The 14,389-nt window shown below is 39.9% G+C and overlaps 1 long non-coding RNA gene across 1 annotated transcript; it reads left to right on the top strand.

Annotated features, from left to right (window-relative positions):
- Nucleotides 1–3,081: 3,081 nt before the first annotated feature.
- Nucleotides 3,082–11,546, top strand: LOC117946091. The gene is made up of 3 exons (XR_004656967.1): nucleotides 3,082–3,123; nucleotides 4,966–4,976; nucleotides 10,807–11,546. It is a non-coding gene; the product is annotated as an uncharacterized LOC117946091 (long non-coding RNA).
- Nucleotides 11,547–14,389: the final 2,843 nt, after the last annotated feature.

The raw sequence follows: 14,389 nt of genomic DNA, 5'->3' as shown, positions 1-14,389 counted from the left end.
TCAATACCGATATTTATTGTTTCAATGCCAAATTTTATTTTCAATACCACAGGTTACTGTCACTGTTCTAGCTCCATACACTACCTGGCTGTGTATGGTTTGTAGGGACTGCATATGTTTTTGGCCTTGCTTCAAAAGACATGGAAAGCACCGCTGGCACACTCAAACAATCTTAGCTTACATTACTTTTACTTTTATACTCTAAGTAGTTTAAAACCAGTACTTTTACACTTTTACTTGAGTAAAAAACCTCTGCTGAACGGGAAGAAGTAATCCTCATCAAGATCTGTCAATTCCTCTTCAAAATCTCATCCTCATCCTTTTCAAAGTCCAAATCCTCATAGTTCTTATTTAGTCTCACTGTGGTCTACTGCATGTGCACACAGACATCACAGACACACACAAACAGCCTTTGCTCGTCTTGTTTTCTCCCATGTGTCTCTGTTAAAATTGACCTTCTCTGGCTTTCATCACAGGAAAATATCACCCTAAAAGAACAATAAGGCCTCAAGACACGTTAATTTGAGAGCATCTATTTAGATAAATGTCTGAGAGAGAGAGAGAGAGAGAGAGAGAGGGGATGTAAGGGGAATTTATAGTAAAATGCAATATGAAAATAATTGCACAGTATGTTTCTTAAAATGTGGAAATGGCACCTCTGCATTCAGCAAATACATTTTCCTTGTACAATTTTGATATTTTTATTGATTTAAATTTGAATCAATTTGCAAGCTTCTGCATTTCCTGCTTGTATTATCTTGGTTTATTTTGAGTACATCTGTTAATAATGTTAATTTGGCAGACATGCATTATTTCCAGTTATTTTTTAGAACTCCTGCTCCAGGTTAGGACAGCAACATGTTGGGATTGTGCTAGCTTGTTGTCAGCGTGTCTGCCTTTTTCAATACACACAAAGCTGGTGGGGAAACAACGAAAATGACTATTAATTAAGAGAGTGGCAGATCGTTCAACGCACAAAGACCCACAAACCACACATTCTTTTTCTTTATGTTTCAGGTGTTTACATGAATTTGTATTCATGTCTGGGTATGCATGTAGGTGTATAGTTGCAGGTAAGCAGCCTATGCTAATATGTGTATACTGTATATCTGTGTGTGTGTGTGTGTGTGTGTGTGTGTGTGTTTGTATGTGACCCTGTAAATTAAGATTCTGTACTCCATCTGGTCCCAGTCAGAACAGTTTGAGGCAGCGTCTCAATCAGAGCTGCTGATTGGTGTTGTTCTCATGTGAGTTCGGCAGCTGCCCGGCGCTCAGCCCGAACACACAGGCTGGGATCAGCTCTACTTACACCTTCTTCTCAGACAGCCAACTGAAAACAGCTCACACATGTATAATTTGCCTTCGCTTCATGTGATTATTTGTGATAAACAAAACCCTCGCAGCACATGCTGAGAATTCTGTAATGAAATGAGGCAAAAACAATGTCCCTGTTCCACAATGAAACTTCTGTCTGAACAATTGAAGCATCTGCTCACACACACATGTATTTTCCCTGGTCTTGATTAAACCTTGGCTGCCTTCATGTGCTGTTGGAAAAATTGTTTTGATCATGAGTTGAGCACACATGAACGAAAGTGGTGACTAGCACAGGTAAGGTGGGATTTTCTTTCATACCTAAGATGCAAAGATGTGAAATTGAAGAGCCAGTAATCTGACTATTACATGCCAATATGGTTTTGTTGTGTTAGCTTTAATTGTAGATAAAAAAAATTAGAATTAATTTTCCTTCTATTCTTCTGCTAGAGCACAACCAAAGTAGCTCATTAGCTTATTAACATCCAGGCTGTTCTTTTGTTTCTCAATCAGCTGTTGGCTGTGCAACAGGTCACAGGTCTACTGTATGATTTTCATCATTTTTTTATTCTCTTTTTTTATTTTTTCATGCAAAGATTTCAATTGTTGCTTTCATGCTCATGTTTCAACACCTCAGTCAGCTTTAGAGCAGCCGGCAGTATCTACAGATACATCGTGTCATTTTTTTTTCTCTTGTTGTGTGTGTGTGTGTGTGTGTGTGTGTGTGTGTGTGTGTGTGTGTGTGTATGTGTGTGTGCGTGCGTGTGAGGCAGGGGGCTAACATAGTGGTTACCAAGGCAACGGAAAGATTCCTGTTTTTTACAGCAGGAAGCAGGAAGACTTCATCAACTCTGAATGACCCCCCAAAAACACTGGTGCAACATATTCTCTCTCTCTCTCTCTCGCTATCTCTCTCTCTCTATATATCTCTTTTTGTTTTGTTTCTCACTTCTCACTGTGTCTCTGTTTCACACCCCCCCCACTCACAAATACACACACATACAAACACACACACACACACACACAAGCACTCACACTACCACCACCACCACCATCTGCATGGGCTGGGGTGGATCAATTTGTCAATCAATTTGTAAATGAATACTTAATTCTTTGATTGTGACTTATTCATTCTTGTTCGGTTATATTTTATGACAGTATCCCTACAATATTAGCTCCCTACTGAGAGGGTTTGGTGTTTTTCTTTGTCTTACGTGATGAGTTTTGGGAAGTTGTGACTTCTCTTTGCTGCTTTATGACATTTTTTGGACCATAACATTCAAAGATTATCTGAGAAAGTAAACAGAAAAGGATGAGGATCATATATTTATTTTTGGAAGGAAGGGTGTAGGACTGCTACAGAGCACAAACAGTCTTACTTCAGTCCAGTGTAGAACAACCTGAAAACAGCAACCCTGCCTATATCATTTAGACTGTTCAATACTGAACTGAATAGAACAAAAGAGGAATGGTTTATTATGTTGGTTTGTTTGGTTGTGTTAAATTGGTTTGTTTGTAAATACAATATTAGTATTAATGTATGGGTGCATGTGTGTATATAGATAAAGTTATAGTTTTACGTTGCCATGATGTATGATTTTTACTTATGTCAATTCCGCTTCTTTTCAGTTAACTGTGAGTGAAATGCTAACAAACAAAGTCAAACAAACTTGAATGCTTAGGGAGAGGGAAGGGTCCTTAATTTTGTACTATTTTGTACTCGCCCCAGATATATGTAGTAAAATATATATATTATATACATGTGTGTATATATATATATATATATATATATATATATATATATACATTGTTATCTCAGCCAACATTCATTCCCACTTTCACTTGATTCTTCCTTATATGAGAAAAAAAGTAAATATGCAGTATATAGTTAGCCAATAATATAGATAAAGTTCAGCTTGTATCTTGTGTTTATTCCATTCACCATCCACCATTTTACATTCTTCATGCCTTTCCTCGTTGAGTCATTAGTGGTGAAAAGAGCCTTATATTGCTGCATTGATTTAAGATATAGGCAGGAGCTCAAAGGGAGGGTCCAACAAAAAATCTATTATTATTATTAATGCTCGAGAGGTTTTTGCTTCTTCTTTTGAGTGAAAGATTTTGAGTTTTCATACAGTTTCTTTCTACCTGCTTACCATGTATCAGAGTGTTGTAACTTTGTATTTTTTCTGTTCAGAAATTGCTGATAAGAGGGGAGATTTGGGGAAAAAAGCAGGAATTGAGAAGTTTCATTCATTTATCACCACACTGTTTAATGCCGCTGTAGGGCTAAAGTGCTTTGGCCTCATTGCAAACTACACACTTTAATACCACTGTACTGTTTGACATTTTCACTAATAATTGACAAAAGGGACAGACATTTCTTAGGCAGGGATCTGTGTGCGTCACTCACTCAGAAACCTGATTACTGCACATGATGAAATTATCATATTAACAATGACACCTTTCCATTATAATGCTGTGCTATTGTGCTTCAGATGCGGACAGTAAATGCCAGACCAGTTTGACAGACGGGGGAGAAGCTGAGATAGATGCCTGACAAAGTGAAAAAATGAAATGGAAAAATTAGCAAAATGACAGTGAGTGTGATCTAAGGTCTCTGTTTTAGCATAAAGCACACAAAATCATAAGCACTGTGTTGGGCTAACGACATTTGAGACAATTTTCAAAAGCTGTATTCTTATTAATTACATATAATATAATAATCAAATGCTTAAATTAATGGGAAAGATGCATGGTCAAAAGGAAAAGGAAGGTTACAGTGTAATTTAGTATGCTCTTCTTTATCTCTTCACAAGGAAGACTCAGTGAATGTTCAACATGCTGCACTCTGGTTGGGACCTTTTCTTGGCTTCGTGCCTCATGAGTGTAATTTGGATGAGTGCAGCTCACTTGCCTTTGGGCTCATTAACAACAATATAAACAGTAATTACTGTGATCGCCTAATTAATTCATTTAAAAATGCTGCACCAAGTAAAAGGCATGAGCAAATCTTTTCTGCAGATAATAATTTTACGGAATCATTGTTGACGTAATTAGCAATTCCTTGGTTCCAAAATACAACCGGAATAATTACAAACTTTTTTTTGTCCTATTTTACACATTGACTCTTTTATTATTCAGATTGCCTCCGCTTTTCTTTCCCTTTTCACTAAGCCTGTTTTCTGTGAGTTATCCTTCTCTGATCCCGTCTCTGTCTGCATGGTAGCTTCGCAGTCCTGATAAATGTAATCCTCCCCTCTGGACGTATTCTTTTGTTTTTGGGCCATTTTGAGTCTCCTCTGATCACCAAGCCCTACTTATTATAGAATTCTCTGCCTTCCTTTTGTGGGTTTTGTTGAGGTAAAGAATGGTCATTTGGCCCGCAATTGTCCAGTAATTCTATATACTGCATTGGCTAGTTAATTGTCATTAACAGTAATTAAGATTTAGCTGAATAAAAAGTGGATTTGTTGTGGCTCTGCACAAACAAAGACAATGTTTCAATTAAACCAAATAACAGCATAGACATGTTCCATGATAACTGCTTCATAAAAAGATGCGCCCACATGTGAAATTAGCACATAGTGTTTTGTGTTCGTGAAAATTCCAACAGACTTTAAACGTTTAACACATAGCAGATTCATTGAGAAAAAATATATGTATATATATTATGTATCATAAAATTTGAAAAAACATTTAACCCACCTTGGTACCTACGATGAAAAAGCACAAGGTTAGAAGTATGACAGAGGCAGGTTTATGTTACATGCACAGTCCTCTGACCCTTCAAAACCCCAATTAGTATTCCTGCAGAATGTATCACCATGCCTGGCATCACTTGTTGTTGATTACCTCTCTACTCATTAAAGTGAGAACAGAATTATAGACAGATCTGACTGATGCATGGGTGAAGGGGGGGGGCTCTCACAATGTCAAAATGCCGATCCAAAGCAGTGTGGTTGCTGTTTTAAAAAGTGCCAGAAATGAATAAGCATCGTTACTTTGATCTAAACAGAGCAGGGGTTATATGGGGTAACCTGCTTTACCCAAATAGAGGGGACAACCAGTGACGTATTAGCAATATCTGAGGTACAAAATGCCTCTCATCGACACACACACACACACACACACACACACACACACACACTTTATGTTTGTTGTGCAAAATCTTTGGACATACATGTTCAGCTAAATTGTCTTAGGCAACTATTACAGTAATTCAAACTGACTGAATGCAGAGACATATGTCTGCAGAACAGGATGGATGCAAAACAATTAAATGAATGAATGCATGAATTATGGGAACTATGACTATGGGAACATAGCGTAAAGCACAGCACTTGAGCCCCGCCTGCTGGCGTCATGCACAACACCATGTCCTGTATTTACAAACAGTTTGATTCAAAATTCTAAGCACATTTGGTGGCTGGTATCCACTCATACTCCTCTACACAGGTATTACAGCAAACTATAAAACATAAATCAAAAATGTTTTCTAAGGCAAAGTTATTCAGCTGTTCTGATTTAATTTGCTGTTCTTATGTTATTGTATTTTAATGAAGCATTCCTGTTGACTCATGCTGTGCAGCTGTAACATAAAATGAAAGTATAGAATTAAAATTATTGGAGTCAATTTGACTAGCAGATACTCAATATTTTTGCCTTTGCCTCCTTCTTCAAAGACAAACTTCAGAAGATTAGACAAACAGTCGGTGCCTCCATATTAAGTAAAGGATATGTGTTGTCACAGTGTTCAAGCAAAACTAGTGACAGAAATGTCCAAAATGACAGAATTTTATATAATCAACCATGAAAACCTGGAGGACATTATACAACATCTGAAAACCTCCTCCTGTTGCCTTGATAATCTACCAACGGGTGTTTTCAAAAAGGTTTTGAATTGTTTGGCTTCTGATCTTCTACAGATTGTGAAATTTGATGGGAAAATTACATGGACAATGATTTCAAACATAGGCAATGACTGTTTATCTGTGTTTATTCATTTCTTACTCATTCTTAAAAGTAAATCTTTCTTTTAAGTTAAACCTCCACAATATGCCTCTAAACCTCGACAAAACATCTTTTGAGTGAAAGAGGGTCAGAAACCGTGTAAGGCTCCACTGATTCCACTCTGAAATCCAAACGAAAAAGGAAGCAATTTCAAACAGCGGGGGTAAGTTAGAATTTCACTTATGAATTGGATATTGAGACAACTTGTGAGACAGATACTGACCGGGGGGGTTTTCACTGGGGATGTTTGGTGAAAGTCTATCTTTCGTTTTGGGAAATTTTGGGTTGTACAAAACAGGAGAAAAGGTTTCTTTGTCGTTATTTAACATCAGGTTGTTAACAGATAAAGAACACCAGTTTGACATCATTTCATTCAGCACGGACTAGGACGGGGTGACGGATAGGTTTTAAAATCCTACAGATAAACAGTCATCGTAGCTGCTCATCGGGATTTTCATCGAACGGAATTCTATCATAGATAAACAGCCATTATAGCTTAAACAAAGTTACAGCTGTTTGCAGGTTTTTTCGCAAAGTTTACCGAGAACTAAACTGGGCCGTATAGTGACGATTATACGTAAAAGAAGTACTTCGGCTGCTTGTTCCCTATTTTGTTTAGAAAATGGGCAACAAGAGCACAAAATCACACGTTCCTTCAGGCCCTCTTGTGGATGAGATGATTCAAAAATATGGTCCGCAAACCTTAGATTGTCTGGTTTATTGGACCACTAAACATGGATTTCCTGAAAATGGTTCTTTAAGTACAGGCAAACTTAGAATGCTAAAACAGGATTCAGAAGAGGAAAAAAAACTGCTCAGAGGGAGTAAAACAATTAGCACCCAAGATTTGATTCAAATGAAGAAAAACAAGGAATGTTTTAGTCAGTGGAATGAAAGAAGCCACTTGTAGGGAAAGAAAACAGATGAAAAAACTGGTAACTAAAGAGGGAACAGACAATGCTGTTGAAAGACAGAAAGGAGATATGAACTCTGTCACTAATGCATTTTCCCTCTATCCGAGTCTTAAAGATGGCGATCAGCTGCTCGACCCACCACCACCCTACCCTCCTCCAACATCCAGGCCAAAGGGAGAAACACCGTCCGTGTTTCCCCCAGAAGCAAGCACCAGGAGCGGACAAGATCCCACACAGCACCCACCTCGCTGCAAACTCTCTCTCTACAAGCAGCCACGGTCTCTCCCCCACCTACATCTGACATTAACAGCAGCATCGGGTACTGTCATCCGATGCAACAAGTCAGCTGAACAAGCTGAAAAGAAGAGAAACAGAAGTAAAATAACTTTGACAGTGTCAACGTTGGCTGGAGAGGGGGGGGGGGGGGCAGAGGCAGAGGCAAAGGCAAAGCGAGAGGAAAAAGGGGAGGGCGAGGTGGAGGACAGAGGTCAGCAGTGGACCGAGATACATGTTTCAACTGCGGAGGAAGAGGTCACTGGGCAGACATATGCCCATCCCCAAAACAAGAAGGTGAAAGACGACCGAGGGGTCCCCCAGTTGGGGATCGCACCTATAGCCAGCAAAGGGCGAATGAAAGGGAGGAGGGGAACGGGAGTGGTGGAGAGTCTGAGCCACTCTGCACCGGATAAGGGAAGTAAAAATGCAAAACACACTAACTAATCTGCTTGCAATGAAGTAAATGCTTTCACACGCTACAGCCCATAAACATCACACTCTTCCACGCACGATAGGGAGAATTCTAGACGCAATGTTGTCACCTAGGGAGAAAACATGTAGAAGGTATTCCTACTTATGCAATGTTTTTATTTGAGGTGTATAAATTGGCTTCTACGAGTTTCAATGTAAAGGGAAGGGATGTATAGTTTTTGGTTTATTTAGGTGCAACAAATTGTGTGCTCCAAAAATCTTTATTTGCAAGCAGAGCAATTCTACCAGTAATATTTTCAACCTCTATGATGTGTGTACATCCAAATGATTCAGAGCAAGAGAGAAGTGCAAAATGTTTGTTTTTCCTTTCTCCTGTGTCCTGTGAACTTGTTAGGTAGAGATCTAATGTTTGGCATAGGAGTTATCTCAAACTCCTACAGGTCTCAAGGTTGTAAGATTAGAAGTCACAGCCAGCCTGACTCATTGTTTTCACACACACACACACATCTCAGCTGATTTTTTCAGTGGTCGATCTCTCTCTTGGTCATGCTGCAAGCCTGCTGCATGGGGCCAGAGATGTGACTTAACCCCTTGCTGACTTCATGTCAGAACTAAACCTACATTGCACTTGTTTTGTTTCCTCAGAACGTGATGACATGTTTGTTGAAGAATTTTTCACAGAAGATACAGATGAGCTTGAGTGTGCTTACGTATACTGGCATAGATTTAAATATGCAGTAGTGGTAAACCTTGACTGATAAGCAGAGAATGTTTTTAAGAGTTCGGCACTCATATGCTCATTTCTCTCTTTTGTCTAAATCTCACACAGATCAGTGGAGACACTTGGGACAGTTTGCCCTGGACTGTGACCAACTGACTGACTGACCTTCAACCGTGGAAGGGAATGTGTACACCTCCCCCTCCACGGGAGTTTATCGAAAACTCCTGTCACATCATGTGACCGCTCTACGCAGTGTGTTCCAGCGGAAAGAAGCTGATACACACACACACACACTTTTGAATAATTCTGTGACTGTCTCTCCCTCAGATATGTCTCCGTTGCTGTCCCAAGTGCCGACTCACCTGTGGGCAGCGCATAAACAAATAAGTGGGTCTCATAAAAATTGCCAGCCTGTTGTCATCACTCCGCGCTCGGACTTCAGGCCCAAGAAACATCAGTACCCACTGAAACAAGAAGCAATTAATGGAATCAGGCCGGTTTTTAACTCTCTTTTGAAAGCAGGTGTTATTGTTCCATGTCCCGATTCACCCGTTCGCACGCCTATTTTCCCTGTCAAGAAAATTCGTGATAAGGGAAAACCGGTCGAATGGCGTTTTGTTCAGGACCTCAAAGCAGTAAATGCAGCGGTCCACGCACGTGCTCCCAACGTTCCAGGGGGGGCACAGTATTTTTCTGTTGTTGATTTGCCTAACGCTTTTTTCAGTGTTCCAGTGGACAAAGACAGCCCCTTCTGGTTTGCGTTCCTGTTTGATGGTGAGGCCTACACATTCACAAGTTTAGGACAAGGATTTGTTGAGAGACCTACCATTTACAATGAGGCACTGACAGAGAGCCTTGAAAGCTTAACCCTTTCCCCAGGCTCTGCTCTCCTTCAATATGTTGATGACTGCCTAATTGCAAGTCCAACTAAAGCTCAGTGTGAACAGGACACTATTGCACTATTGCATTTCTGTGTCATCTGGCAGCAGAGGGGCACAAAGCTAGTTTAGCTAAACTGCAATTTGTGAAAAAAGAAGTGCATTTTTTGGGTCATGACATTTCAGCGTCAGGGAAAACATTGTCCTCATCTCGGATTGAGGCGATAGTTTTCCTCCAAAAACCTGCAACAAAGAAACAAATTATGTAATTTCTAGGAATGTGTTCCTATTGTCGTGTTTTCGTTCCAAATTATGCTTAGTTAGTTCAGCCTTTAGCTGACATAATACACGGTAACAACTTGTCTTCAGATGACGTGTCACGTGGACGACCGAGGCGGGACCAGGCGTTTGTAAGTCTTAAAATCAAATGCTTTTCAAAACCATCCCACTTTAGGTTTGCCAAACCCTAAACTTCCATTCACCCAGACAGTGGATGGACGTTTGGGCTGCATGACGTCTGTTCTCCTGCAGCCTCACGGTGACAGGCTCTGGCCTGTGGCCTAGTTTTGCTCCATTAATATTGTTAGTGCCACATGTAGTTTCTCTGATTCTATTGGAGCAACGATCTTCACATTTATCTGCGGCACGATATCTATGGTATCACACATGTCTGCTTGGTATGTATAATGTCACTGTTAAACATTTTACAGTACTTCATCCTGCTTCTCTTATGCCTACACTAGGAAAGGGAAAGCCACATGACTGTTTGGCAGAGTTGCAACACACACACACCAGAAACGAGGCAGTGGTAAAGACTGACTCCGACGGTGTGTCATGTGCTAGTGGACGAACCTCTGACACCAGAAGAAATCCACGGCACCAGAAGCAAGACCGCCTGATCTACAGCCCGGTACTGCATCACCCCACCACCCACACACACACGGCTCCTGACAGGCACAGCAGGCCGCTGTGATGATGGAAGAACACAGGAAGAGAAAGACATGGTGTATGACATAAATGTATTCTTGTTCTGTGTTTTCGATCTGTGTTTGTGGGGGTAGCATTTTTGTTGTTAGACAGATATGATAGAGATAAATCTGACATCATTTATTCTAACACCACTTCTTCTCCCATTAATGTTACTACAGTTGCACGGTACACACGCACACTCAGTTTTCACTCGTCACATAAAGGGATAAAATGAGTAGAGCGCTCTTCACCTTTCTCGTCTAGACAGTATTGGAAACCGGAGTATGAGAAAATATAAACAAAGCAATAACCTTAGGACAACAAACTTCATGGTAATGGCTAATACATCAACCACCTTTCTGTTGTAACCATGCGATTACTTTCAGTCCTAAAATGACAAAATCAACTCAAATGATTAACATGGTGCAAAATAAATGGGTTCTTTCTCCTAACAAAGACAACGCAATCATATTCCAACGTATGACTGGGTTCAATCAGCAAACTTACACGCGATGTTTGATTAATGTTTTGTGTTCATTGCTTCCCCACTCACAGAAACGGACTTCACCCAAAAAAACACTTGTGCTAAACCTAATTAACTATTTGTGCACTGACTGCATTTTACTTTAAGAGCTTAATGTAAAATGATGAGTTACAGTAGCAAATTTGTTTCAGGAATTCTTCCGTGGTAGGGTTTAGTTAATAACGCACATGATATTGATAAGATACATGAAAGTTTGGAAAATCTGACCGCCGTCATGTTTGCGGGGTTCAGCGATTTTCCTAAAGCCTTGCGAGCTATGCGTAACATCTTACTTCAGAACCAGATGGGTCTAGATTTACTGTTAGCAGCTCAGGGGGAGGCTCTGTCATGTATTAAGTGATCAATGCCACACATTCATTCCAGACATTGCAGGTAACCTCACAGACACATTTCATCAGCTAAACCAACTCGCCACTAGTCTTAGGGCTCATGATGTCCCTCACACTTATTCTGTGTGGGACTGGGTCGCTTGGATATTTGGGGTGGGTTGGGGAGCGATGATATGGAAAGTTGTAACTCCGTTGGTCTCTGTAATGATTTTCCTTCTAATTGCTATTTGTTGCATTATCCCATTGACTAATTGACTCCCTGTTTGCTCTTGAAAGGGTTCAGTATCAGGCAGTGCAAGTAAATGATGATGATATTGGTCTGTTTGATCTGCCCACCTACAAGGAGGATGAATTTGATTCAGATTCCGCCTCTGAGTTCCTGTAAGATTCAAACTCATGTAACCCGATTGAATTCTCATATTTTTCCTTAAATGTATGTTGGGGTAGCTTGAGCCCAGAGGTTTAGATTCCTCAAAGAAATGTGTTATTTCTTTTTCTTTTTTGCACGAATGCTTCCAGTAATTTTCAAATGTATAATGATTAGGGTTGTAATCAAAAGTGGGGAATGTGATGGGAAAATTACATAGACAATGATTTCAAACATAGGCAATGACTGTCTATCTGTGTTTATTAATTTCTTACTCATTCGTAAAAGTAAATCTTTCTTTTAAGTTAAACCTCCACAATATGCCTCTAAACATGTGTCCCCTACTTCACACTTGTCCCATAAACAATGTGCCTGCCTCCTACAGATATCTCCTGTTTGGGGCCCTCTATCTCTAGGGACAGTTAAAAAGTGAGACTCTGTTTATCACCGGAATAAACCAATGGCAAACAGATGCAGGCGCCCGGGAGATAGCCAAAGGTCAGGGTGCCCAAACTCTAGGTCAGAAACAGAACTAATCTATGGAAAAGATAAATCTCTGCACTCCTAAGGTAGAATGACAGCGACAGCCATCTGTTGACGCGTTAACCAGATGTACAGGGACAGCAACTGGCACCAGTGAGTCTGAAGAATAAGATGAAGTGTTTTGTTTAGGATCAGAGTGTTTTTCCAAACATGATAGGGTTTTCTGTTGGGGCAGAAGAGGATATAAGGAGTTGTCTTGTGTTACGCGGGCACCAGAATTGTGCGGTCACCTTGTTACTCTGTTGCATTGTGAACTGCTATTCTCGTCATCTTTGTGCTGGTTGTTCTCTCGAGAAAATAATTAAACTCTTTCACTGAATATCTAAACTTTTAATCCAGTCTGCAGCCTGTCTTTATTTTGTTTCATCAAGGTCTCATCTTCAACACAAATTCCTCCCTCGCTGAACAGAAACTTCCATCACAGAACACGTCTCTTCTTTCAAGAATCTTTCCACAGGCCCTGAAAACTGCAGTAATCAAGCCACTCTTAAAAAGAACAATCTAGACACATCACTAATGAGCAACTATAGGCCGATATCAAACCTTCCGTTTTTAAGTAAAATCATTGAAAAAACATTTTTTCTACAACTCAGCCATTTCCTGTCACTAAACAACAGTTTTGATACCTTTCAGTTGGGTTTCCAACCACACAAAAGCACTGAGACGGCTCTTGTCAAAGTTTTTAATGACATCCACCTTAACACAGATCGTGGCAAAATTTCAATCTTAGTATTACTTGATCTCAGTGCTGCATTTGACACGGTCGACCACGACATATTACTAAACCGACTGGAAAACTGTGTTGGACTTTCTTGCTCAGTACTAAAATAGTTTGAATCCTACTTACAGAATAGGGATTACTTTGTGTCAATAGATAATTATACATCTGAGCATACAAATATGACGTGCGGAGTTCCCCAAGGCTCTATTCTGGGGCCTCTTCTGTTTAACATCTACATGCTCCCACTGGCCCAGATTATAGAGAACAACAAAATAATTTAACATAGTTATGCGGACGACACACAAATTTACATAACCTTATCGCCAGGGGACTATAGTTCAAGCAGTTCCAATATGAAAGAATTTCACACCATCAACCATTAAAACCTGGAGGACATTATACAACATCTGCAAACCTCCTCCTGTTGCCTTGATATTCTTCCAACAGGTGTTTTAAAAAATGTTTCCAATTGTTTTGCTTCTGATCTTCTACAGATTGTGAACACATCTCTACTTTCAGGTATCTTCCCACGGACCCTGAAAACTGCAGTAATCAAGCCACTCCTAGACACATCACTAATGGGCAAAAATAGGCCAATATCAAACCTTTTTTTCTTAAGTAAAATCATTGAAAAAGCGTCTTTTTTCAACAACTACACTTTCTTGTCACTGAACAACATTTTGGATACCTTCCAGTCGGGTTTCCGACCACACCACAGCACTGAGACTGCTCTTATCAAAGTCTTTAATGACATCCACTTTAACACAGATAGTGTCAAGGGGTAAGGGGTAGGGGTGAAAACATACCCCTATGAAATGGGACACCACTTGGTTACATCACCATACAGAATTATCACAAACTTCCAAGATGCCGTCTCTGTCTGTCGACTGTTTTGGTTTTGACAACAGTGGCATATATTTAATAGTTATTTTATGTTCACTTTGGTGGTGCAGATCAAGGCAGATGTTCTTATCTGTGTAGTACTTAGGTCTGTTTGCAATGCATATGTGCGTACACATGTATCATGTATAGATACATACAGTATACACCGTGTATACATGGTGTGTTGTATATCTGTTTTAGTTATTACCGTTTTGAATGTCATTTATGTTCAGAAAATTTAACTACAGCTGTTCTAATATTCCAGACCAGTCTGAAGCCTGTTGGCCTCACATTCCATCAGTGTTCCATGTCAAAATCAACAATAATATACAAGTGCATGAACAGGAATTAATTACAAATTATCACAATAATACAGTATCAATGCAATAATGAATGGGTACAACATGAACATATGATTTAGGAAACTTTTGCTCGTTTTCAGCCTGAAAGTGGATCAGCTGCTGTGAGCTGCTGTGTCCTCCTGTG

The sequence above is a fragment of the Etheostoma cragini genome, chromosome 6 (genome assembly GCF_013103735.1).
Source record: "Etheostoma cragini isolate CJK2018 chromosome 6, CSU_Ecrag_1.0, whole genome shotgun sequence".
Taxonomy (NCBI): domain Eukaryota; kingdom Metazoa; phylum Chordata; class Actinopteri; order Perciformes; family Percidae; genus Etheostoma; species Etheostoma cragini.
This window is presented reverse-complemented; position numbering and strand designations above follow the sequence as displayed.